Genomic DNA, 24559 nt, shown 5'->3' with positions numbered 1-24559 from the left:
GGGGTCTCTGTGGCGCGTTCGGCTGTTAACCGAAAGGTTGGTGGTTCAATCCCACCCAGGGACGTAATCGACTTTTTGGTCACATTTTGGAGAACTAGATGTTGACAAGTTAAAACATTAAATCACCTCTTGTGGTATAGTGTTCCTGATCTTAAGTCACAGAAGCTCCTGAAAGCTTCACTCTTCATCAGAAAGTACCAATGTTTCTCCTCTGTTCTTCAGTAGATAAAGAATCTTACAAAAGCTCTTTAAAATAATGACTATTAAATCTATGTCTAGGAATTTTTTTATGGTACTAACTTGAATCTAGTCTTATTTTGTTGACTTGGAACAATCAGTCAGCACATTTGGTTTCTATCTCAAAGGTTTGTGGTTTAATCCCACCCAGGGATATTTTTGACCTTGTGATCATATTTTGAAGAACCTTAGGTAGACAAGTTAAAACATAAAACCACCTCTTGTTATGCAGTATATCTAGACTTCTCTGATACAATTCCTCTTAAAAGTAGTTAATTAGGTAAGTTTTTTAGGAAAACATTGAAGCACATTTTAGTGTTTGTACCAATGTGTTTCTTTGTTCTTTAATGGATGAACAGTTTTACTAAATCTCTTTTTTAACATAATAAAAAAGATAGAACTGAGCCAAAATATTAATCTCAGTTTTGTATTGGTTTAATCAACAAATAATTATAAAAAAAACAAAGATAGCAGACGATGGTTTCGATCCATAGACCTCTGGGTTATGGGCCCAGCACGCTTCCGCTGCGCCACTCTGCTAATCATATAAACCGCTTCAGCTCCTGAAAGCTTACCTCTTGACAAGAAAGTACCAATTTGTTTTTTTGTTCTTCAATGGAGGAAGAGTTTTACAAAAGATCTCCAGATGTTGGCCTTTTACACATATTTCAATAAATCATTTTTAGATCACTTATTTGATACAACTTTAGAGGGGTCTCTGTGGCGCGTTCGGCTGTTAACCGAAAGGTTGGTGGTTCAATCCCACCCAGGGACGTAATCGACTTTTTGGTCACATTTTGGAGAACTAGATGTTGACAAGTTAAAACATTAAATCACCTCTTGTGGTATAGTGTTCCTGATCTTAAGTCACAGAAGCTCCTGAAAGCTTCACTCTTCATCAGAAAGTACCAATGTTTCTCCTCTGTTCTTCGGTAGATAAAGAATCTTACAAAAGCTCTTTAAAATAATGACTATTAAATCTATGTCTAGGAATTTTTTTATGGTACTAACTTGAATCTTGTCTTATTTTGTTGACTTGGAAGAATCAGTCAGCACATTTGGTTTCTATCTCAAAGGTTTGTGGTTTAATCCCACCCAGGGATATTTAAAGAATAAATCATTTTTAGATCACTAATTTGATACAACTTTAGAGGGGTCTCTGTGGCGCGTTCGGCTGTTAACCGAAAGGTTGGTGGTTCAATCCCACCCAGGGACGTAATCGACTTTTTGGTCACATTTTGGAGAACTAGATGTTGACAAGTTAAAACATTAAATCACCTCTTGTGGTATAGTGTTCCTGATCTTAAGTCACAGAAGCTCCTGAAAGCTTCACTCTTCATCAGAAAGTACCATTGTTTCTCCTCTGTTCTTCAGTAGATAAAGAATCTTACAAAAGCTCTTTAAAATAATGACTATTAAATCTATGTCTAGGAATTTTTTTATGGTACTAACTTGAATCTAGTCTTATTTTGTTGACTTGGAACAATCAGTCAGCACATTTGGTTTCTATCTCAAAGGTTTGTGGTTTAATCCCACCCAGGGATATTTAAAGAATAAATCATTTTTAGATCACTAATTTGATACAACTTTAGAGGGGTCTCTGTGGCGCGTTCGGCTGTTAACCGAAAGGTTGGTGGTTCAATCCCACCCAGGGACGTAATCGACTTTTTGGTCACATTTTGGAGAACTAGATGTTGACAAGTTAAAACATTAAATCACCTCTTGTGGTATAGTGTTCCTGATCTTAAGTCACAGAAGCTCCTGAAAGCTTCACTCTTCATCAGAAAGTACCAATGTTTCTCCACTGTTCTTCAGTAGATAAAGAATCTTACAAAAGCTCTTTAAAATAATGACTATTAAATCTATGTCTAGGAATTTTTTTATGGTACTAACTTGAATCTAGTCTTATTTTGTTGACTTGGAACAATCAGTCAGCACATTTGGTTTCTATCTCAAAGGTTTGTGGTTTAATCCCACCCTGGGATATTTTTGACCTTGTGATCATATTTTGAAGAACCTTAGGTAGACAAGTTAAAACATAAAACCACCTCTTGTTATGCAGTATATCTAGACTTCTCTGATACAATTCCTCTTAAAAGTAGTTAATTAGGTAAGTTTTTAGGAAACCATTGAAGCACATTTAAGTGTTTGTACCAATGTGTTTCTTTGTTCTTTAATGGATGAACAGTTTTACTAAATCTCTTTTTTAACATAATAAAAAAGATAGAACTGAGCCAAAATATTAATCTCAGTTTTGTATTGGTTTAATCAACAAATAATTATAAAAAAAACAAAGATAGCAGAGGATGGTTTCGATCCATCGACCTCTGGGTTATGGGCCCAGCACGCTTCCGCTGCGCCACTCTGCTAATCATATAAACAGCTTCAGCTCCTGAAAGCTTACCTCTTGACAAGAAAGTACCAATTTGTTTTTTTGTTCTTCAATGGAGGAAGAGTTTTACAAAAGATCTCCAGATGTTGGCCTTTTACACATATTTCAATAAATCATTTTTAGATCACTAATTTGATACAACTTTAGAGGGGTCTCTGTGGCGCAATCGGTTAGCGCGTTCGGCTGTTAACTGAAAGGTTGGTGGTTCAATCCCACCCAGGGACGTAATCGACTTTTTGGTCACATTTTGGAGAACTAGATGTTGACAAGTTAAAACATTAAATCACCTCTTGTGGTATAGTGTTCCTTATCTTAAGTCACAGAAGCTCCTGAAAGCTTCAGTCTTCATCAGAAAGTACCAATGTTTCTCCTCTGTTCTTCAGTAGATAAAGAATCTTACAAAAGCTCTTTAAAATAATGACTATTAAATCTATGTCTAGGATTTTTTTATGGTACTAACTTAAATCTAGTCTTATTTTGTTGACTTGGAACAATCAGTCAGCACATTTGGTTTCTATCTCAAAGGTTTGTGGTTTAATCCCACCCAGGGATATTTTTGACCTTGTGATCATATTTTGAAGAACCTTAGGTAGACAAGTTAAAACATAAAACCACCTCTTGTTATGCAGTATATCTAGACTTCTCTGATACAATTCCTCTTAAAAGTAGTTAATTAGGTAAGTTTTTAGGAAACCATTGAAGCACATTTTAGTGTTTGTACCAATGTGTTTCTTTGTTCTTTAATGGATGAACAGTTTTACTAAATCTCTTTTTTAACATAATAAAAAAGATAGAACTGAGCCAAAATATTAATCTCAGTTTTGTATTGGTTTAATCAACAAATAATTATAAAAAAACAAAGATAGCAGAGGATAGTTTCGATCCATCGACCTCTGGGTTATGGGCCCAGCACGCTTCCGCTGCGCCACTCTGCAAATCATATAAACAGCTTCAGCTCCTGAAAGCTTACCTCTTGACAAGAAAGTACCAATTTGTTTTTTTGTTCTTCAATGGAGGAAGAGTTTTACAAAAGATCTCCAGATGTTGGCCTTTTACACATATTTCAATAAATCATTTTTAGATCACTAATTTGATACAACTTTAGAGGGGTCTCTGTGGCGCAATCGGTTAGCGCGTTCGGCTGTTAACCGAAAGGTTGGTGGTTCAATCCCACCCAGGGACGTAATTGACTTTTTGGTCACATTTTGGAGAACTAGATGTTGACAAGTTAAAACATTAAATCACCTCTTGTGGTATAGTGTTCCTGATCTTAAGTCACAGAAGCTCCTGAAAGCTTCACTCTTCATCAGAAAGTACCAATGTTTCTCCTCTGTTCTTCAGTAGATAAAGAATCTTACAAAAGCTCTTTAAAATAATGACTATTAAATCTATGTCTAGGATTTTTTTTTATGGTACTAACTTGAATCTAGTCTTATTTTGTTGACTTGGAACAATCAGTCAGCACATTTGGTTTCTATCTCAAAGGTTTGTGGTTTAATCCCACCCAGGGATATTTTTGACCTTGTGATCATATTTTGAAGAACCTTAGGTAGACAAGTTAAAACATAAAACCACCTCTTGTTATGCAGTATATCTAGACTTCTCTGATACAATTCCTCTTAAAAGTAGTTAATTAGGTAAGTTTTTAGGAAACCATTGAAGCACATTTTAGTGTTTGTACCAATGTGTTTCTTTGTTCTTTAATGGATGAACAGTTTTACTAAATCTCTTTTTTAACATAATAAAAAAGATAGAACTGAGCCAAAATATTAATCTCAGTTTTGTATTGGTTTAATCAACTAATAATTATAAAAAAACAAAGATAGCAGAGGATGGTTTCGATCCATCGACCTCTGGGTTATGGGCCCAGCACGCTTCCGCTGCGCCACTCTGCTAATCATATAAACAGCTCCTGAAAGCATACCTCTTGACAAGAAAGTACCAATTTGTTCTTTTGTTCTTCAATGGAGGAAGAGTTTTACAAAAGATCTCCAGATGTTGGCCTTTTACACATATTTCAATAAATCATTTTTAGATCACTAATTTGATACAACTTTAGAGGGGTCTCTGTGGCGCAATCGGTTAGCGCGTTCGGCTGTTAACCGAAAGGTTGGTGGTTCAATCCCACCCAGGGACGTAATTGACTTTTTGGTCACATTTTGGAGAACTAGATGTTGACAAGTTAAAACATTAAATCACCTCTTGTGGTATAGTGTTCCTGATCTTAAGTCACAGAAGCTCCTGAAAGCTTCACTCTTCATCAGAAAGTACCAATGTTTCTCCTCTGTTCTTCAGTAGATAAAGAATCTTACAAAAGCTCTTTAAAATAATGACTATTAAATCTATGTCTAGGAATTTTTTTATGGTACTAACTTGAATCTAGTCTTATTTTGTTGACTTGGAACAATCAGTCAGCACATTTGGTTTCTATCTCAAAGGTTTGTGGTTTAATCCCACCCAGGGATATTTTTGACCTTGTGATCATATTTTGAAGAACCTTAGGTAGACAAGTTAAAACATAAAACCACCTCTTGTTATGCAGTATATCTAGACTTCTCTGATACAATTCCTCTTAAAAGTAGTTAATTAGGTAAGTTTTTAGGAAACCATTGAAGCACATTTTAGTGTTTGTACCAATGTGTTTCTTTGTTCTTTAATGGATGAACAGTTTTACTAAATCTCTTTTTTAACATAATAAAAAAGATAGAACTGAGCCAAAATATTAATCTCAGTTTTGTATTGGTTTAATCAACTAATAATTATAAAAAAACAAAGATAGCAGAGGATGGTTTCGATCCATCGACCTCTGGGTTATGGGCCCAGCACGCTTCCGCTGCGCCACTCTGCTAATCATATAAACAGCTTCAGCTCCTGAAAGCATACCTCTTGACAAGAAAGTACCAATTTGTTTTTTTGTTCTTCAATGGAGGAAGAGTTTTACAAAAGATCTCCAGATGTTGGCCTTTTACACATATTTCAATAAATCATTTTTAGATCACTAATTTGATACAACTTTAGAGGGGTCTCTGTGGCGCAATCGGTTAGCCCGTTCGGCTGTTAACCGAAAGGTTGGTGGTTCAATCCCACCCAGGGACGTAATAAACTTTTTGGTCACATTTTGGAGAACTAGATGTTGACAAGTTAAAACATTAACTCACCTCTTGTGGTATAGTGTTCCTGATCTTAAGTCACAGAAGCTCCTGAAAGCTTCACTCTTCATCAGAAAGTACCAATGTTTCTCCTCTGTTCTTCAGTAGATAAAGAATCTTACAAAAGCTCTTTAAAATAATAACTATTAAATCTATGTCTAGGAATTTTTTTATGGTACTAACTTGAATCTAGTCTTATTTTGTTGACTTGGAACAAACAGTCAGCACATTTGGTTTCTATCTCAAAGGTTTGTGGTTTAATCCCACCCAGGGATATTTTTGACCGTGTGATCATATTTTGAAGAACCTTAGGTAGACAAGTTAAAACATAAAACCACCTCTTGTTATGCAGTATATCTGGACTTCTCTGATACAATTCCTCTTAAAAGTAGTTAATTAGGTAAGTTTTTAGGAAACCATTGAAGCACATTTTAGTGTTTGTACCAATGTGTTTCTTTGTTCTTTAATGGATGAACAGTTTTACTAAATCTCTTTTTTAACATAATAAAAAAGATAGAACTGAGCCAAAATATTAATCTCAGTTTTGTATTGGTTTAATCAACAAATAATTATAAAAAAACAAAGATAGCAGAGGATGGTTTCGATCCATCGACCTCTGGGTTATGGGCCCAGCACGCTTCCGCTGCACCACTCTGCTAATCATATAAACAGCTTCAGCTCCTGAAAGCTTACCTCTTGACAAGAAAGTACCAATTTGTTTTTTTGTTCTTCAATGGAGGAAGAGTTTTACAAAAGATCTCCAGATGTTGGCCTTTTACACATATTTCAATAAATCATTTTTAGATCACTAATTTGATACAACTTTAGAGGGGTCTCTGTGGCGCAATCGGTTAGCGCGTTCGGCTGTTAACCGAAAGGTTGGTGGTTCAATCCCACCCAGGGACGTAATCGACTTTTTGGTCACATTTTGGAGAACTAGATGTTGACAAGTTAAAACATTAAATCACCTCTTGTGGTATAGTGTTCCTGATCTTAAGTCACAGAAGCTCCTGAAAGCTTCACTCTTCATCAGAAAGTACCAATGTTTCTCCTCTGTTCTTCAGTAGATAAAGAATCTTACAAAAGCTCTTTAAAAAAGCAGAGGATGGTTTCGATCCATCGACCTCTGGGTTATGGGCCCAGCACGCTTCCGCTGCACCACTCTGCTAATCATATAAACAGCTTCAGCTCCTGAAAGCTTACCTCTTGACACGAAAGTACCAATTTGTTTTTTTGTTCTTCAATGGAGGAAGATTTTTACAAAAGATCTCCAGATGTTGGCCTTTTACACATATTTCATTAAATCATTTTTAGATCACTAATTTGATACAACTTTAGAGGGGTCTCTGTGGCGCAATCGGTTAGCGCGTTCGGCTGTTAATCGAAAGGTTGGTGGTTCAATCCCACCCAGGGACGTAATCGACTTTTTGGTCACATTTTGGAGAACTAGATGTTGACAAGTTAAAACATTAAATCACCTCTTGTGGTATAGTGTTCCTGATCTTAAGTCACAGAAGCTCCTGAAAGCTTCACTCTTCATCAGAAAGTACCAATGTTTCTCCTCTGTTCTTCAGTAGATAAAGAATCTTACAAAAGCTCTTTAAAAAAGCAGAGGATGGTTTCGATCCATCGACCTCTGGGTTATGGGCCCAGCACGCTTCCGCTGCACCACTCTGCTAATCATATAAACAGCTTCAGCTCCTGAAAGCTTACCTCTTGACACGAAAGTACCAATTTGTTTTTTTGTTCTTCAATGGAGGAAGATTTTTACAAAAGATCTCCAGATGTTGGCCTTTTACACATATTTCAATAAATCATTTTTAGATCACTAATTTGATACAACTTTAGAGGGGTCTCTGTGGCGCAATCGGTTAGCGCGTTCGGCTGTTAACCGAAAGGTTGGTGGTTCAATCCCACCCAGGGACGTAATCGACTTTTTGGTCACATTTTGGAGAACTAGATGTTGACAAGTTAAAACATTAAATCACCTCTTGTGGTATAGTGTTCCTGATCTTAAGTCACAGAAGCTCCTGAAAGCTTCAGTCTTCATCAGAAAGTACCAATGTTTCTCCTCTGTTCTTCAGTAGATAAAGAATCTTACAAAAGCTCTTTAAAATAATGACTATTAAATCTATGTCTAGGAATTTTTTTATGGTACTAACTTGAATCTAGTCTTATTTTGTTGACTTGGAACAATCAGTCAGCACATTTGGTTTCTATCTCAAAGGTTTGTGGTTTAATCCCACCCAGGGATATTTTTGACCTTGTGATCATATTTTGAAGAACCTTAGGTAGACAAGTTAAAACATAAAACCACCTCTTGTTATGCAGTATATCTAGACTTCTCTGATACAATTCCTCTTAGAAGTAGTTAATTAGGTAAGTTTTTAGGAAACCATTGAAGCACATTTTAGTGTTTGTACCAATGTGTTTCTTTGTTCTTTAATGGATGAACAGTTTTACTAAATCTCTTTTTTAACATAATAAAAAAGATAGAACTGAGCCAAAATATTAATCTCAGTTTTGTATTGGTTTAATCAACTAATAATTATAAAAAAACAAAGATAGCAGAGGATGGTTTCGATCCATCGACCTCTGGGTTATGGGCCCAGCACGCTTCCGCTGCGCCACTCTGCTAATCATATAAACAGCTCCTGAAAGCATACCTCTTGACAAGAAAGTACCAATTTGTTCTTTTGTTCTTCAATGGAGGAAGAGTTTTACAAAAGATCTCCAGATGTTGGCCTTTTACACATATTTCAATAAATCATTTTTAGATCACTAATTTGATACAACTTTAGAGGGGTCTCTGTGGCGCAATCGGTTAGCGCGTTTGGCTGTTAACCGAAAGGTTGGTGGTTCAATCCCACCCAGGGACGTAATTGACTTTTTGGTCACATTTTGGAGAACTAGATGTTGACAAGTTAAAACATTAAATCACCTCTTGTGGTATAGTGTTCCTGATCTTAAGTCACAGAAGCTCCTGAAAGCTTCACTCTTCATCAGAAAGTACCAATGTTTCTCCTCTGTTCTTCAGTAGATAAAGAATCTTACAAAAGCTCTTTAAAATAATGACTATTAAATCTATGTCTAGGAATTTTTTTATGGTACTAACTTGAATCTAGTCTTATTTTGTTGACTTGGAACAATCAGTCAGCACATTTGGTTTCTATCTCAAAGGTTTGTGGTTTAATCCCACCCAGGGATATTTTTGACCTTGTGATCATATTTTGAAGAACCTTAGGTAGACAAGTTAAAACATAAAACCACCTCTTGTTATGCAGTATATCTAGACTTCTCTGATACAATTCCTCTTAAAAGTAGTTAATTAGGTAAGTTTTTAGGAAACCATTGAAGCACATTTTAGTGTTTGTACCAATGTGTTTCTTTGTTCTTTAATGGATGAACAGTTTTACTAAATCTCTTTTTTAACATAATAAAAAAGATAGAACTGAGCCAAAATATTAATCTCAGTTTTGTATTGGTTTAATCAACTAATAATTATAAAAAAACAAAGATAGCAGAGGATGGTTTCGATCCATCGACCTCTGGGTTATGGGCCCAGCACGCTTCCGCTGCGCCACTCTGCTAATCATATAAACAGCTTCAGCTCCTGAAAGCATACCTCTTGACAAGAAAGTACCAATTTGTTTTTTTGTTCTTCAATGGAGGAAGAGTTTTACAAAAGATCTCCAGATGTTGGCCTTTTACACATATTTCAATAAATCATTTTTAGATCACTAATTTGATACAACTTTAGAGGGGTCTCTGTGGCACAATCGGTTAGCCCGTTCGGCTGTTAACCGAAAGGTTGGTGGTTCAATCCCACCCAGGGACGTAATAAACTTTTTGGTCACATTTTGGAGAACTAGATGTTGACAAGTTAAAACATTAAATCACCTCTTGTGGTATAGTGTTCCTTATCTTAAGTCACAGAAGCTCCTGAAAGCTTTAGTCTTCATCAGAAAGTACCAATGTTTCTCCTCTGTTCTTCAGTAGATAAAGAATCTTACAAAAGCTCTTTAAAATAATGACTATTAAATCTATGTCTAGGATTTTTTTATGGTACTAACTTAAATCTAGTCTTATTTTGTTGACTTGGAACAATCAGTCAGCACATTTGGTTTCTATCTCAAAGGTTTGTGGTTTAATCCCACCCAGGGATATTTTTGACCTTGTGATCATATTTTGAAGAACCTTAGGTAGACAAGTTAAAACATAAAACCACCTCTTGTTATGCAGTATATCTAGACTTCTCTGATACAATTCCTCTTAAAAGTAGTTAATTAGGTAAGTTTTTAGGAAACCATTGAAGCACATTTTAGTGTTTGTACCAATGTGTTTCTTTGTTCTTTAATGGATGAACAGTTTTACTAAATCTCTTTTTTAACATAATAAAAAAGATAGAACTGAGCCAAAATATTAATCTCAGTTTTGTATTGGTTTAATCAACAAATAATTATAAAAAAACAAAGATAGCAGAGGATAGTTTCGATCCATCGACCTCTGGGTTATGGGCCCAGCACGCTTCCGCTGCGCCACTCTGCAAATCATATAAACAGCTTCAGCTCCTGAAAGCTTACCTCTTGACAAGAAAGTACCAATTTGTTTTTTTGTTCTTCAATGGAGGAAGAGTTTTACAAAAGATCTCCAGATGTTGGCCTTTTACACATATTTCAATAAATCATTTTTAGATCACTAATTTGATACAACTTTAGAGGGGTCTCTGTGGCGCAATCGGTTAGCGCGTTCGGCTGTTAACCGAAAGGTTGGTGGTTCAATCCCACCCAGGGACGTAATCGACTTTTTGGTCACATTTTGGAGAACTAGATGTTGACAAGTTAAAACATTAAATCACCTCTTGTGGTATAGTGTTCCTGATCTTAAGTCACAGAAGCTCCTGAAAGCTTCACTCTTCATCAGAAAGTACCAATGTTTCTCCTCTGTTCTTCAGTAGATAAAGAATCTTACAAAAGCTCTTTAAAAAAGCAGAGGATGGTTTCGATCCATCGACCTCTGGGTTATGGGCCCAGCACGCTTCCGCTGCACCACTCTGCTAATCATATAAACAGCTTCAGCTCCTGAAAGCTTACCTCTTGACACGAAAGTACCAATTTTTTTTTTTGTTCTTCAATGGAGGAAGATTTTTACAAAAGATCTCCAGATGTTGGCCTTTTACACATATTTCATTAAATCATTTTTAGATCACTAATTTGATACAACTTTAGAGGGGTCTCTGTGGCGCAATCGGTTAGCGCGTTCGGCTGTTAACCAAAAGGTTGGTGGTTCAATCCCACCCAGGGACGTAATCGACTTTTTGGTCACATTTTGGAGAACTAGATGTTGACAAGTTAAAACATTAAATCACCTCTTGTGGTATAGTGTTCCTGATCTTAAGTCACAGAAGCTCCTGAAAGCTTCACTCTTCATCAGAAAGTACCAATGTTTCTCCTCTGTTCTTCAGTAGATAAAGAATCTTACAAAAGCTCTTTAAAAAAGCAGAGGATGGTTTCGATCCATCGACCTCTGGGTTATGGGCCCAGCACGCTTCCGCTGCACCACTCTGCTAATCATATAAACAGCTTCAGCTCCTGAAAGCTTACCTCTTGACACGAAAGTACCAATTTGTTTTTTTGTTCTTCAATGGAGGAAGATTTTTACAAAAGATCTCAAGATGTTGGCCTTTTACACATATTTCATTAAATCATTTTTAGATCACTAATTTGATACAACTTTAGAGGGGTCTCTGTGGCGCAATCGGTTAGCGCGTTCGGCTGTTAACCGAAAGGTTGGTGGTTCAATCCCACCCAGGGACGTAATCGACTTTTTGGTCACATTTTGGAGAACTAGATGTTGACAAGTTAAAACATTAAATCACCTCTTGTGGTATAGTGTTCCTGATCTTAAGTCACAGAAGCTCCTGAAAGCTTCAGTCTTCATCAGAAAGTACCAATGTTTCTCCTCTGTTCTTCAGTAGATAAAGAATCTTACAAAAGCTCTTTAAAATAATGACTATTAAATCTATGTCTAGGAATTTTTTTATGGTACTAACTTGAATCTAGTCTTATTTTGTTGACTTGGAACAATCAGTCAGCACATTTGGTTTCTATCTCAAAGGTTTGTGGTTTAATCCCACCCAGGGATATTTTTGACCTTGTGATCATATTTTGAAGAACCTTAGGTAGACAAGTTAAAACATAAAACCACCTCTTGTTATGCAGTATATCTAGACTTCTCTGATACAATTCCTCTTAAAAGTAGTTAATTAGGTAAGTTTTTAGGAAACCATTGAAGCACATTTTAGTGTTTGTACCAATGTGTTTCTTTGTTCTTTAATGGATGAACAGTTTTACTAAATCTCTTTTTTAACATAATAAAAAAGATAGAACTGAGCCAAAATATTAATCTCAGTTTTGTATTGGTTTAATCAACAAATAATTATAAAAAAACAAAGATAGCAGAGGATGGTTTCGATCCATCGACCTCTGGGTTAAGGGCCCAGCACGCTTCCGCTGCGCCACTCTGCTAATCATATAAACAGCTTCAGCTCCTGAAAGCTTACCTCTTGACAAGAAAGTACCAATTTGTTTTTTTGTTCTTCAATGGAGGAAGAGTTTTACAAAAGATCTCCAGATGTTGGCCTTTTACACATATTTCAATAAATCATTTTTAGATCACTAATTTGATACAACTTTAGAGGGGTCTCTGTGGCGCAATCGGTTAGCGCGTTCGGCTGTTAATCGAAAGGTTGGTGGTTCAATCCCACCCAGGGACGTAATCGACTTTTTGGTCACATTTTGGAGAACTAGATGTTGACAAGTTAAAACATTAAATCACCTCTTGTGGTATAGTGTTCCTGATCTTAAGTCACAGAAGCTCCTGAAAGCTTCACTCTTCATCAGAAAGTACCAATGTTTCTCCTCTGTTCTTCAGTAGATAAAGAATCTTACAAAAGCTCTTTAAAAAAGCAGAGGATGGTTTCGATCCATCGACCTCTGGGTTATGGGCCCAGCACGCTTCCGCTGCACCACTCTGCTAATCATATAAACAGCTTCAGCTCCTGAAAGCTTACCTCTTGACACGAAAGTACCAATTTGTTTTTTTGTTCTTCAATGGAGGAAGATTTTTACAAAAGATCTCCAGATGTTGGCCTTTTACACATATTTCAATAAATCATTTTTAGATCACTAATTTGATACAACTTTAGAGGGGTCTCTGTGGCGCAATCGGTTAGCGCGTTCGGCTGTTAACCGAAAGGTTGGTGGTTCAATCCTACCCAGGGACGTAATTGACTTTTTGGTCACATTTTGGAGAACTAGATGTTGACAAGTTAAAACATTAAATCACCTCTTGTGGTATAGTGTTCCTGATCTTAAGTCACAGAAGCTCCTGAAAGCTTCACTCTTCATCAGAAAGTACCAATGTTTCTCCTCTGTTCTTCAGTAGATAAAGAATCTTACAAAAGCTCTTTAAAATAATGACTATTAAATCTATGTCTAGGAATTTTTTTATGGTACTAACTTGAATCTAGTCTTATTTTGTTGACTTGGAACAATCAGTCAGCACATTTGGTTTCTATCTCAAAGGTTTGTGGTTTAATCCCACCCAGGGATATTTTTGACCTTGTGATCATATTTTGAAGAACCTTAGGTAGACAAGTTAAAACATAAAACCACCTCTTGTTATGCAGTATATCTAGACTTCTCTGATACAATTCCTCTTAGAAGTAGTTAATTAGGTAAGTTTTTAGGAAACCATTGAAGCACATTTTAGTGTTTGTACCAATGTGTTTCTTTGTTCTTTAATGGATGAACAGTTTTACTAAATCTCTTTTTTAACATAATAAAAAAGATAGAACTGAGCCAAAATATTAATCTCAGTTTTGTATTGGTTTAATCAACTAATAATTATAAAAAAACAAAGATAGCAGAGGATGGTTTCGATCCATCGACCTCTGGGTTATGGGCCCAGCACGCTTCCGCTGCGCCACTCTGCTAATCATATAAACAGCTCCTGAAAGCATACCTCTTGACAAGAAAGTACCAATTTGTTCTTTTGTTCTTCAATGGAGGAAGAGTTTTACAAAAGATCTCCAGATGTTGGCCTTTTACACATATTTCAATAAATCATTTTTAGATCACTAATTTGATACAACTTTAGAGGGGTCTCTGTGGCACAATCGGTTAGCCCGTTCGGCTGTTAACCGAAAGGTTGGTGGTTCAATCCCACCCAGGGACGTAATAAACTTTTTGGTCACATTTTGGAGAACTAGATGTTGACAAGTTAAAACATTAACTCACCTCTTGTGGTATAGTGTTCCTGATCTTAAGTCACAGAAGCTCCTGAAAGCTTCACTCTTCATCAGAAAGTACCAATGTTTCTCCTCTGTTCTTCAGTAGATAAAGAATCTTACAAAAGCTCTTTAAAATAATAACTATTAAATCTATGTCTAGGAATTTTTTTATGGTACTAACTTGAATCTAGTCTTATTTTGTTGACTTGGAACAAACAGTCAGCACATTTGGTTTCTATCTCAAAGGTTTGTGGTTTAATCCCACCCAGGGATATTTTTGACCGTGTGATCATATTTTGAAGAACCTTAGGTAGACAAGTTAAAACATAAAACCACCTCTTGTTATGCAGTATATCTGGACTTCTCTGATACAATTCCTCTTAAAAGTAGTTAATTAGGTAAGTTTTTAGGAAACCATTGAAGCACATTTTAGTGTTTGTACCAATGTGTTTCTTTGTTCTTTAATGGATGAACAGTTTTACTAAATCTCTTTTTTAACATAATAAAAAAGATAGAACTGAGCCAAAATATTAATCTCAGTTTTGTATTGGTTTAATCAACAAATAATTATAAAAAAACAAAGATAGCAGAGGATGGTTTCGATCCATCGACCTCTGGGTTATGGGCCCAGCACGCTTCCGCTGCGCCACTCTGCTAATCATATAAACAGCTTCAGCTCCTGAAAGCTTACCTCTTGACAAGAAAGTACCAATTTGTTTTTTTGTTCTTCAATGGAGGAAGAGTTTTACAAAAGATCTCCAGATGTTGGCCTTTTACACATATTTCAATAAATCATTTTTAGATCACTAATTTGATACAACTTTAGAGGGGTCTTTGTGGCGCAATCGGTTAGCGCGTTTGGCTGTTAACCGAAAGGTTGGTGGTTCAATCCCACCCAGGGACGTAATCGACTTTTTGGTCACATTTTGGAGAACTAGATGTTGACAAGTTAAAACATTAAATCACCTCTTGTGGTATAGTGTTCCTGATCTTAAGTCACAGAAGCTCCTGAAAGCTTCACTCTTCATCAGAAAGTACCAATGTTTCTCCTCTGTTCTTCAGTAGATAAAGAATCTTACAAAAGCTCTTTAAAATAATGACTATTAAATCTATGTCTAGGAATTTTTTTATGGTACTAACTTAAATCTAGTCTTATTTTGTTGACTTGTAATTATAAAAAAACAAAGATAGCAGAGGATGGTTTCGATCCATCGACCTCTGGGTTATGGGCCCAGCACGCTTCCGCTGCGCCACTCTGCTAATCATATAAACAGCTTCAGCTCCTGAAAGCTTACCTCTTGACAAGAAAGTACCAATTTGTTTTTTTGTTCTTCAATGGAGGAAGAGTTTTACAAAAGATCTCCAGATGTTGGCCTTTTACACATATTTCAATAAATCATTTTTAGATCACTAATTTGATACAAGTTTAGAGGGGTCTCTGTGGCGCAATCGGTTAGCGTGTTCGGCTGTTAACCGAAAGGTTGGTGGTTCAATCCCACCCAGGGACGTAATTGACTTTTTGGTCACATTTTGGAGAACTAGATGTTGACAAGTTAAAACATTAAATCACCTCTTGTGGTATAGTGTTCCTGATCTTAAGTCACAGAAGCTCCTGAAAGCTTCAGTCTTCATCAGAAAGTACCAATGTTTCTCCTCTGTTCTTCAGTAGATAAAGAATCTTACAAAAGCTCTTTAAAATAATGACTATTAAATCTATGTCTAGGAATTTTTTTATGGTACTAACTTGAATCTAGTCTTATTTTGTTGACTTGGAACAATCAGTCAGCACATTTGGTTTCTATCTCAAAGGTTTGTGGTTTAATCCCACCCAGGGATATTTTTGACCTTGTGATCATATTTTGAAGAACCTTAGGTAGACAAGTTAAAACATAAAACCACCTCTTGTTATGCAGTATATCTGGACTTCTCTGATACAATTCCTCTTAAAAGTAGTTAATTAGGTAAGTTTTTAGGAAACCATTGAAGCACATTTTAGTGTTTGTACCAATGTGTTTCTTTGTTCTTTAATGGATGAACAGTTTTACTAAATCTCTTTTTTAACATAATAAAAAAGATAGAACTGAGCCAAAATATTAATCTCAGTTTTGTATTGGTTTAATCAACAAATAATTATAAAAAAACAAAGATAGCAGAGGATGGTTTCGATCCATCGAACTCTGGGTTATGGGCCCAGCACGCTTCCGCTGCGCCACTCTGCTAATCATATAAACAGCTTCAGCTCCTGAAAGCTTACCTCTTGACAAGAAAGTACCAATTTGTTTTTTTGTTCTTCAATGGAGGAAGAGTTTTACAAAAGATCTCCAGATGTTGGCCTTTTACACATATTTCAATAAATCATTTTTAGATCACTAATTTGATACAACTTTAGAGGGGTCTCTGTGGCGCAATCGGTTAGCGCGTTCGGCTGTTAACCGAAAGGTTGGTGGTTCAATCCCACCCAGGGACGTAATCGACTTTTTGGTCACATTTTGGAGAACTAGATGTTGACAAGTTAAAACATTAAATCACCTCTTGTGGTATAGTGTTCCTGATCTTAAGTCACAGAAGCTCCTGAAAGCTTCACTCTTCATCAGAAAGTACCAATGTTTCTCCTCTGTTCTTCAGTAGATAAAGAATCTTACAAAAGCTCTTTAAAATAATGACTATTAAATCTATGTCTAGGAATTTTTTTATGGTACTAACTTGAATCTAGTCTTATTTTGTTGACTTGGAACAATCAGTCAGCACATTTGGTTTCTATCTCAAAGGTTTGTGGTTTAATCCCACCCAGGGATATTTTTGACCTTGTGATCATATTTTGAAGAACCTTAGGTAGACAAGTTAAAACATAAAACCACCTCTTGTTATGCAGTATATCTGGACTTCTCTGATACAATTCCTCTTAAAAGTAGTTAATTAGGTAAGTTTTTAGGAAACCATTGAAGCACATTTTAGTGTTTGTACCAATGTGTTTCTTTGTTCTTTAATGGATGAACAGTTTTACTAAATCTCTTTTTTAACATAATAAAAAAGATAGAACTGAGCCAAAATATTAATCTCAGTTTTGTATTGGTTTAATCAACAAATAATTATAAAAAAACAAAGATAGCAGAGGATGGTTTCGATCCATCGACCTCTGGGTTATGGGCCCAGCACGCTTCCGCTGCGCCACTCTGCTAACCATATAAACAGCTTCAGCTCCTGAAAGCTTACCTCTTGACAAGAAAGTACCAATTTGTTTTTTTGTTCTTCAATGGAGGAAGAGTTTTACAAAAGATCTCCAGATGTTGGCCTTTTACACATATTTCAATAAATCATTTTTAGATCACTAATTTGATACAACTTTAGAGGGGTCTCTGTGGCGCAATCGGTTAGCGCGTTCGGCTGTTAACCGAAAGGTTGGTGGTTCAATCCCACCCAGGGACGTAATCGACTTTTTGGTCACATTTTGGAGAACTAGATGTTGACAAGTTAAAACATTAAATCACCTCTTGTGGTATAGTGTTCCTGATCTTAAGTCACAGAAGCTCCTGAAAGCTTCACTCTTCATCAGAAAGTACCAATGTTTCTCCTCTGTTCTTCAGTAGATAAAGAATCTTACAAAAGCTCTTTAAAATAATGACTATTAAATCTATGTCTAGGAATTTTTTTATGGTACTAACTTGAATCTAGTCTTATTTTGTTGACTTGGAATTATAAAAAAACAAAGATAGCAGAGGATGGTTTCGATCCATCGACCTCTGGGTTATGGGCCCAGCACGCTTCCGCTGCGCCACTCTGCTAATCATATAAACAGCTTCAGCTCCTGAAAGCATACCTCTTGACAAGAAAGTACCAATTTGTTCTTTTGTTCTTCAATGGAGGAAGAGTTTTACAAAAGATCTCCAGATGTTGGCCTTTTACACATATTTCAATAAATCATTTTTAGATCACTAATTTGATACAACTTTAGAGGGGTCTCTGTGGCGCAATCGGTTAGCGCGTTCGGCTGTTAACCGAAAGGTTGGTGGTTCAATCCCACCCAGGGACGTAATCGACTTTTTGGTCACATTTTGGAGAACTAGATGTTGACAAGTTAAAACATTAAATCACCTCTTGTGGTATAGTGTTCCTGATCTTAAGTCACAGAAGCTCCTGAAAGCTTCACTCTTCATCAGAAAGTACCAATGTTTCTCCTCTGTTCTTCAGTAGATAAAGAATCTTACAAAAGCTCTTTAAAAAAGCAGAGGATGGTTTCGATCCATCGACCTCTGGGTTATGGGCCCAGCACGCTTCCGCTGCGCCACTCTGCTAACCATATAAACAGCTTCAGCTCCTGAAAGCTTACCTCTTGACAAGAAAGTACCAATTTGTTTTTTTGTTCTTCAATGGAGGAAGAGTTTTACAAAAGATCTCCAGATGTTGGCCTTTTACACATATTTCAATAAATCATTTTTAGCTCCTGAAAGCTTCACTCTTCATCAGAAAGTACCAATGTTTCTCCTCTGTTCTTCAGTAGATAAAGAATCTTTTTAGATCACTAATTTGATACAACTTTAGAGGGGTCTCTGTGGCGCAATCGGTTAGCGCGTTTGGCTGTTAACCGAAAGGTTGGTGGTTCAATCCCACCCAGGGACGTAATTGACTTTTTGGTCACATTTTGGAGAACTAGATGTTGACAAGTTAAAACATTAAATCACCTCTTGTGGTATAGTGTTCCTGATCTTAAGTCACAGAAGCTCCTGAAAGCTTCACTCTTCATCAGAAAGTACCAATGTTTCTCCTCTGTTCTTCAGTAGATAAAGAATCTTACAAAAGCTCTTTAAAATAATGACTATTAAATCTATGTCTAGGAATTTTTTTATGGTACTAACTTGAATCTAGTCTTATTTTGTTGACTTGGAACAATCAGTCAGCACATTTGGTTTCTATCTCAAAGGTTTGTGGTTTAATCCCACCCAGGGATATTTTTGACCTTGTGATCATATTTTGAAGAACCTTAGGTAGACAAGTTAAAACATAAAACCTCCTCTTGTTATGCAGTATATCTAGACTTCTCTGATACAATTCCTCTTAAAAGTAGTTAATTAGGTAAGTTTTTAGGAAACCATTGAAGCACATTTTAGTGTTTGTACCAATGTGTTTCTTTGTTCTTTAATGGATGAACAGTTTTACTAAATCTCTTTTTTAACATAATAAAAAAGATAGAACTGAGCCAAAATATTAATCTCAGTTTTGTATTGGTTTAATCAACTAATAATTATAAAAAAACAAAGATAGCAGAGGATGGTTTCGATCCATCGACCTCTGGGTTATGGGCCCAGCACGCTTCCGCTGCGCCACTCTGCTAATCATATAAACAGCTTCAGCTCCTGAAAGCATACCTCTTGACAAGAAAGTACCAATTTGTTTTTTTGTTCTTCAATGGAGGAAGAGTTTTACAAAAGATCTCCAGATGTTGGCCTTTTACACATATTTCAATAAATCATTTTTAGATCACTAATTTGATACAACTTTAGAGGGGTCTCTGTGGCACAATCGGTTAGCCCGTTCGGCTGTTAACCGAAAGGTTGGTGGTTCAATCCCACCCAGGGACGTAATAAACTTTTTGGTCACATTTTGGAGAACTAGATGTTGACAAGTTAAAACATTAACTCACCTCTTGTGGTATAGTGTTCCTGATCTTAAGTCACAGAAGCTCCTGAAAGCTTCACTCTTCATCAGAAAGTACCAATGTTTCTCCTCTGTTCTTCAGTAGATAAAGAATCTTACAAAAGCTCTTTAAAATAATAACTATTAAATCTATGTCTAGGAATTTTTTTATGGTACTAACTTGAATCTAGTCTTATTTTGTTGACTTGGAACAAACAGTCAGCACATTTGGTTTCTATCTCAAAGGTTTGTGGTTTAATCCCACCCAGGGATATTTTTGACCGTGTGATCATATTTTGAAGAACCTTAGGTAGACAAGTTAAAACATAAAACCACCTCTTGTTATGCAGTATATCTGGACTTCTCTGATACAATTCCTCTTAAAAGTAGTTAATTAGGTAAGTTTTTAGGAAACCATTGAAGCACATTTTAGTGTTTGTACCAATGTGTTTCTTTGTTCTTTAATGGATGAACAGTTTTACTAAATCTCTTTTTTAACATAATAAAAAAGATAGAACTGAGCCAAAATATTAATCTCAGTTTTGTATTGGTTTAATCAACAAATAATTATAAAAAAACAAAGATAGCAGAGGATGGTTTCGATCCATCGACCTCTGGGTTATGGGCCCAGCACGCTTCCGCTGCGCCACTCTGCTAATCATATAAACAGCTTCAGCTCCTGAAAGCTTACCTCTTGACAAGAAAGTACCAATTTGTTTTTTTGTTCTTCAATGGAGGAAGAGTTTTACAAAAGATCTCCAGATGTTGGCCTTTTACACATATTTCAATAAATCATTTTTAGATCACTAATTTGATACAACTTTAGAGGGGTCTTTGTGGCGCAATCGGTTAGCGCGTTTGGCTGTTAACCGAAAGGTTGGTGGTTCAATCCCACCCAGGGACGTAATCGACTTTTTGGTCACATTTTGGAGAACTAGATGTTGACAAGTTAAAACATTAAATCACCTCTTGTGGTATAGTGTTCCTGATCTTAAGTCACAGAAGCTCCTGAAAGCTTCACTCTTCATCAGAAAGTACCAATGTTTCTCCTCTGTTCTTCAGTAGATAAAGAATCTTACAAAAGCTCTTTAAAATAATGACTATTAAATCTACAGATGGAGCTGGCCTTATTATTGCTGGCGGAGCGCCAGGACCGTGTCCCTGGCGATCCGCCAGCAATCTGGCGCTCTGGCTGAATGAGACGCTCGTGCGTCTCCCACGCACGAGCGTCTCAATAGCCGGGCGGCGAGGCGGCGCGGCGGGTGCAGTCCTGCCCGTCTCCAGCTTCAGGGAGACGGGCAGGGCTGCGGGGGGCTGCGGGGGGGCGGTGTGGACCGGCGGGGACCCGGGGAAGCCGGCGGGGACCCGGGGAAAGGCACCGTCGGAACGGGACGCGCGTGCACCTCGTGCACGCGCGTCCCCTTCCGACATACAGATGGCGAGGGGCGGGGGATGGCGGGTGGCGAGTCCTCCGCCATCCCCAGCAACGACAAGCCCTGCGCTATCTGTATGTCTAGGAATTTTTTTATGGTACTAACTTGAATCTAGTCTTATTTTGTTGACTTGGAACAATCAGTCAGCACATTTGGTTTCTATCTCAAAGGTTTGTGGTTTAATCCCACCCAGGGATATTTTTGACCTTGTGATCATATTTTGAAGAACCTTAGGTAGACAAGTTAAAACATAAAACCACCTCTTGTTATGCAGTATATCTAGACTTCTCTGATACAATTCCTCCTAAAAGTAGTTAATTAGGTAAGTTTTTAGGAAACCATTGAAGCACATTTTAGTGTTTGTACCAATGTGTTTCTTTGTTCTTTAATGGATGAACAGTTTTACTAAATCTCTTTTTTAACATAATAAAAAAGATAGAACTGAGCCAAAATATTAATCTCAGTTTTGTATTGGTTTAATCAACTAATAATTATAAAAAAACAAAGATAGCAGAGGATGGTTTCGATCCATCGACCTCTGGGTTATGGGCCCAGCACGCTTCCGCTGCGCCACTCTGCTAATCATATAAACAGCTTCAGCTCCTGAAAGCTTACCTCTTGACAAGAAAGTACCAATTTGTTTTTTTGTTCTTCAATGGAGGAAGAGTTTTACAAAAGATCTCCAGATGTTGGCCTTTTACACATATTTCAATAAATCATTTTTAGATCACTAATTTGATACAACTTTAGAGGGGTCTCTGTGGCGCGTTCGGCTGTTAACCGAAAGGTTGGTGGTTCAATCCCACCCAGGGACGTAATCGATGTTTGGTCACATTTTGGAGAACTAGATGTTGACAAGTTAAAACATTAAATCACCTCTTGTGGTATAGTGTTCCTGATCTTAAGTCACAGAAGCTCCTGAAAGCTTCACTCTTCATCAGAAAGTACCAATGTTTCTCCTCTGTTCTTCAGTAGATAAAGAATCTTACAAAAGCTCTTTAAAATAATGACTATTAAATCTATGTCTAGGAATTTTTTTATGGTACTAACTTGAATCTAGTCTTATTTTGTTGACTTGGAACAATCAGTCAGCACATTTGGTTTCTATCTCAAAGGTTTGTGGTTTAATCCCACCCAGGGATATTTTTGACCGTGTGATCATATTTTGAAGAAAATTAGGTAGACGAGTTAAAACATAAAACCACCTCTTGTTATGCAGTATTCTAGACTTCACTGATACAATTCCTCTTAAAAGTAGTTAATTACGTAAGTTTTTAGGAAACCATTGAAGCACATTTTAGTGTTTGTACCAATGTGTTTCTTTGTTCTTTAATGGATGAACAGTTTTACTAAATCTCTTTTTTAACATAATAAAAAAGATAGAACTGAGCCAAAATATTAATCTCAGTTTTGTATTGGTTTAATCAACAAATAATTATAAAAAAAACAAAGATAGCAGAGGATGGTTTCGATCCATCGACCTCTGGGTTATGGGCCCAGCACGCTTCCGCTGCGCCACTCTGCTAATCATATAAACAGCTTCAGCTCCTGAAAGCTTACCTCTTGACAAGAAAGTACCAATTTGTTTTTTTGTTCTTCAATGGAGGAAGAGTTTTACAAAAGATCTCCAGATGTTGGCCTTTTACACATATTTCAATAAATCATTTTTAGATCACTAATTTAATACAACCGTAGAGGGGTCTCTGTGGCGCAATCGGTTAGCGCGTTCGGCTGTTAACCGAAAGGTTGGTGGTTCAATCCCACCCAGGGACGTAATCAACTTTTTGGTCACATTTTGGAGAACTAGATGTTGACAAGTTAAAACATTAAATCACCTCTTGTGGTATAGTGTTCCTGATCTTAAGTCACAGAAGCTCCTGAAAGCTTCACTCTTCATCAGAAAGTACCAATGTTTCTCCTCTGTTCTTCAGTAGATAAAGAATCTTACAAAAGCTCTTTAAAATAATGACTATTAAATCTATGTCTAGGAATTTTTTTATGGTACTAACTTGAATCTAGTCTTATTTTGTTGACTTGGAACAATCAGTCAGCACATTTGGTTTCTATCTCAAAGGTTTGTGGTTTAATCCCACCCAGGGATATTTTTGACCTTGTGATCATATTTTGAAGAACCTTAGGTAGACAAGTTAAAACATAAAACCACCTCTTGTTATGCAGTATATCTAGACTTCTCTGATACAATTCCTCTTAAAAGTAGTTAATTAGGTAAGTTTTTTAGGAAACCATTGAAGCACATTTTAGTGTTTGTACCAATGTGTTTCTATGTTCTTTAATGGATGAACAGTTTTACTAAATCTCTTTTTTAACATAATAAAAAAGATAGAACTGAGCCAAAATATTAATCTCAGTTTTGTATTGGTTTAATCAACAAATAATTATAAAAAAACAAAGATAGCAGAGGATGGTTTCGATCCATCGACCTCTGGGTTATGGGCCCAGCACGCTTCCGCTGCGCCACTCTGCTAATCATATAAACAGCTTCAGCTCCTGAAAGCTTACCTCTTGACAAGAAAGTACCAATTTGTTTTTTTGTTCTTCAATGGAGGAAGAGTTTTACAAAAGATCTCCAGATGTTGGCCTTTTACACATATTTCAATAAATCATTTTTAGATCACTAATTTGATACAACTTTAGAGGGGTCTCTGTGGCACAATCGGTTAGCGCGTTCGGCTGTTAACCGAAAGGTTGGTGGTTCAATCCCACCCAGGGACGTAATCGACTTTTTGGTCACATTTTGGAGAACTAGATGTTGACAAGTTAAAACATTAAATCACCTCTTGTGGTATAGTGTTCCTGATCTTAAGTCACAGAAGCTCCAGAAAGCTTCACTCTTCATCAGAAAGTACCAATGTTTCTCCTCTGTTCTTCAGTAGATAAAGAATCTTACAAAAGCTCTTTAAAATAATGACTATTAAATCTATGTCTAGGAATTTTTTTATGGTACTAACTTGAATCTAGTCTTATTTTGTTGACTTGGAACAATCAGTCAGCACATTTGGTTTCTATCTCAAAGGTTTGTGGTTTAATCCCACCCAGGGATATTTTTGACCTTGTGATCATATTTTGAAGAACCTTAGGTAGACAAGTTAAAACATAAAACCACCTCTTGTTATGCAGTATATCTAGACTTCTCTGATACAATTCCTCTTAAAAGTAGTTAATTAGGTAAGTTTTTTAGGAAACCATTGAAGCACATTTTAGTGTTTGTACCAATGTGTTTCTATGTTCTTTAATGGATGAACAGTTTTACTAAATCTCTTTTTTAACATAATAAAAAAGATAGAACTGAGCCAAAATATTAATCTCAGTTTTGTATTGGTTTAATCAACAAATAATTATAAAAAAACAAAGATAGCAGAGGATGGTTTCGATCCATCGACCTCTGGGTTATGGGCCCAGCACG

General features: G+C 36.5%; 17 non-coding genes across 17 annotated transcripts; all 17 read left to right on the top strand.

Annotated features, from left to right (window-relative positions):
* Nucleotides 1-2780: 2780 nt before the first annotated feature.
* Nucleotides 2781-2854, top strand: TRNAN-GUU (transfer RNA asparagine (anticodon GUU)). The gene has a single exon. It is a non-coding gene; the product is annotated as a tRNA-Asn (tRNA).
* Nucleotides 2855-3738: 884 nt separating this feature from the next.
* On the top strand, nt 3739-3812 carry TRNAN-GUU (transfer RNA asparagine (anticodon GUU)). The gene has a single exon. It is a non-coding gene; the product is annotated as a tRNA-Asn (tRNA).
* An 880-nt stretch (nt 3813-4692) lies between these two features.
* Nucleotides 4693-4766, top strand: TRNAN-GUU (transfer RNA asparagine (anticodon GUU)). Its single transcript has one exon. It is a non-coding gene; the product is annotated as a tRNA-Asn (tRNA).
* A 1844-nt stretch (nt 4767-6610) lies between these two features.
* TRNAN-GUU (transfer RNA asparagine (anticodon GUU)) lies at nt 6611-6684 on the top strand. Its single transcript has one exon. It is a non-coding gene; the product is annotated as a tRNA-Asn (tRNA).
* Nucleotides 6685-7120: 436 nt separating this feature from the next.
* TRNAN-GUU (transfer RNA asparagine (anticodon GUU)) lies at nt 7121-7194 on the top strand. Its single transcript has one exon. It is a non-coding gene; the product is annotated as a tRNA-Asn (tRNA).
* Nucleotides 7195-7630: 436 nt separating this feature from the next.
* Nucleotides 7631-7704, top strand: TRNAN-GUU (transfer RNA asparagine (anticodon GUU)). Its single transcript has one exon. It is a non-coding gene; the product is annotated as a tRNA-Asn (tRNA).
* An 879-nt stretch (nt 7705-8583) lies between these two features.
* On the top strand, nt 8584-8657 carry TRNAN-GUU (transfer RNA asparagine (anticodon GUU)). Its single transcript has one exon. It is a non-coding gene; the product is annotated as a tRNA-Asn (tRNA).
* A 1843-nt stretch (nt 8658-10500) lies between these two features.
* TRNAN-GUU (transfer RNA asparagine (anticodon GUU)) lies at nt 10501-10574 on the top strand. The gene has a single exon. It is a non-coding gene; the product is annotated as a tRNA-Asn (tRNA).
* A 946-nt stretch (nt 10575-11520) lies between these two features.
* On the top strand, nt 11521-11594 carry TRNAN-GUU (transfer RNA asparagine (anticodon GUU)). The gene has a single exon. It is a non-coding gene; the product is annotated as a tRNA-Asn (tRNA).
* An 885-nt stretch (nt 11595-12479) lies between these two features.
* Nucleotides 12480-12553, top strand: TRNAN-GUU (transfer RNA asparagine (anticodon GUU)). The gene has a single exon. It is a non-coding gene; the product is annotated as a tRNA-Asn (tRNA).
* A 2952-nt stretch (nt 12554-15505) lies between these two features.
* On the top strand, nt 15506-15579 carry TRNAN-GUU (transfer RNA asparagine (anticodon GUU)). Its single transcript has one exon. It is a non-coding gene; the product is annotated as a tRNA-Asn (tRNA).
* An 885-nt stretch (nt 15580-16464) lies between these two features.
* Nucleotides 16465-16538, top strand: TRNAN-GUU (transfer RNA asparagine (anticodon GUU)). Its single transcript has one exon. It is a non-coding gene; the product is annotated as a tRNA-Asn (tRNA).
* An 885-nt stretch (nt 16539-17423) lies between these two features.
* Nucleotides 17424-17497, top strand: TRNAN-GUU (transfer RNA asparagine (anticodon GUU)). The gene has a single exon. It is a non-coding gene; the product is annotated as a tRNA-Asn (tRNA).
* Nucleotides 17498-18027: 530 nt separating this feature from the next.
* TRNAN-GUU (transfer RNA asparagine (anticodon GUU)) lies at nt 18028-18101 on the top strand. Its single transcript has one exon. It is a non-coding gene; the product is annotated as a tRNA-Asn (tRNA).
* A 513-nt stretch (nt 18102-18614) lies between these two features.
* On the top strand, nt 18615-18688 carry TRNAN-GUU (transfer RNA asparagine (anticodon GUU)). Its single transcript has one exon. It is a non-coding gene; the product is annotated as a tRNA-Asn (tRNA).
* A 4146-nt stretch (nt 18689-22834) lies between these two features.
* TRNAN-GUU (transfer RNA asparagine (anticodon GUU)) lies at nt 22835-22908 on the top strand. Its single transcript has one exon. It is a non-coding gene; the product is annotated as a tRNA-Asn (tRNA).
* Nucleotides 22909-23794: 886 nt separating this feature from the next.
* TRNAN-GUU (transfer RNA asparagine (anticodon GUU)) lies at nt 23795-23868 on the top strand. Its single transcript has one exon. It is a non-coding gene; the product is annotated as a tRNA-Asn (tRNA).
* Nucleotides 23869-24559: the final 691 nt, after the last annotated feature.

Source organism: Crinia signifera, chromosome 3, assembly GCF_055691185.1.
Source record: "Crinia signifera chromosome 3, ASM5569118v1, whole genome shotgun sequence".
Lineage (NCBI taxonomy): Eukaryota > Metazoa > Chordata > Amphibia > Anura > Myobatrachidae > Crinia > Crinia signifera.
The sequence above is the reverse complement of the archived record's forward strand: the minus strand, read 5'-3'. Positions and strand labels throughout refer to the sequence as shown.